This window comes from Lactuca serriola, chromosome 5 (genome assembly GCF_051521515.1).
Source record: "Lactuca serriola cultivar US96UC23 chromosome 5, Lser_US96UC23_V15, whole genome shotgun sequence".
In the NCBI taxonomy this organism is placed as follows: Eukaryota; Viridiplantae; Streptophyta; class Magnoliopsida; order Asterales; family Asteraceae; genus Lactuca; species Lactuca serriola.
This window is the reverse complement of record NC_136412.1, coordinates 280,101,621-280,103,271: the sequence shown is the minus strand read 5'-3', so window position 1 is coordinate 280,103,271 and position 1,651 is coordinate 280,101,621.

The window sequence follows — 1,651 nt, the reverse complement described above, 5'->3', positions numbered from 1 at the left end:
ATATACTAAAATTTGAGCACTTTTGGTGTTTGTTGTTACCACAAACATTCATGGAATCGAATGAAGCAATACAAAATACGAATCTAGATGATTTTCAATTCTAAATAGGCTTCCTTTTGCTAAGATTCTTTCCACTTTGAATTCTATATTTTCCAAGTAGTCATTTTATTATAAAAACGATTTCAATATTTGGAAATGGTGCCTTCTATCTCCTAAAACCAAGACATAGATATTTTTTAATTTCCTTATTATTTCTTTCATAATATTCAACTTAACTGAATTTATAATGGTTGTTAATATTCCTAAAAACATTGCTAACTTTACTAATTGTCTTGAAGAAGCTTCTAAAAAGTCCTAATGCTAATGCAATTGTAGCACACCTTGCATAGGCAAGCATAAGCTTCGGGTAACTTTGCAAAAATATTGCCGATTACAAAGGATATTAAAATTTGGTTTTTGGTTTGGTCCACGACCAAATAGAGTTATAACTTTGGCTTTGGTTCGAACTTTGGTCTCTTAAAATTTAGACTAAAACGAACCGAAAAACCAAATTTCATTACTAATTAATTAAAAAATTTATTTTATTTTTTATATATTATTTTTGATAGAAATAATAATTTTAAAGCAAGACATTTTAGCCCTTTTATAGTTTTAGCAATTTAGGGTTCACTTTTCATGACTCATGACCCTCACTCCCTTTGTCCCTCATGAAATTTTGATCGTCGTCGATACCTCATTTGTCAATCTCACTCATTTAAGTTTCACCACCCATGATGTCATGCAATTGACGCTATATTCAAGAACACTACAACGCTACAAACGAAGGTACCGTGGATAGTCGCGGCTCACTACATTTATGAAAATTGGAACTTTGTAATTTATGTTTGGAAATTTGCAACACTAATTTTTTAAGATAATATTTGGTTTCGTCGGTTTCGAAACCGAACTAAACGAAATTAGAATTCGGTTTCCGTATGGTCTAGACGAATTTGAATTCGATTTGGTTCGTCTTCGCTAGATTTTGATTTTTGACAAAAACAAAATCATGCTCATTAATTTTCGTTGGCTGTTTTGAAATTAATTTTTTTAACGATTCAAAATTGAATCTGAAACAAAATATAAACATATGGTTTATCACATCCCTTCCTATTAAAAAAACAAAGTGACATTATCAGTTTCAACAACACATGAAAACACACCAAAAATCAAAAACACCCCTCCCAATAGAAAAACAAAAAGGCATAGTTATATTTATTTCACCACCCCTCTGAATAATTTAATCGAGTAGTAGTTTCACCTTAAACATTGTATATCAGAAATATAAAATGTTTCCGTATAAAACTAATCGGTAAAGAAAGTGATTCACTATAATAAATTATTTGACAAATGTCGAAAAGAAAATACTCACAAATAAAAGAACGATATAATAAATTTGATCATTTTTTACAGGAAATGAAATACTATTCACCGTCTGACGAAAGGGAACTAATATCCAAAAGAAGTTGATCGTCATTGTCGCATCGCTTTTGTACTATTTATTCTTGCAAAACCGACCGATAACAAATTTTTTTGCATAACTGATCAATAACATTATGAGTATTCTTACAAATTTTCTAGATAAAAGTAATTGCCGAAAAAAAAACTATTATTC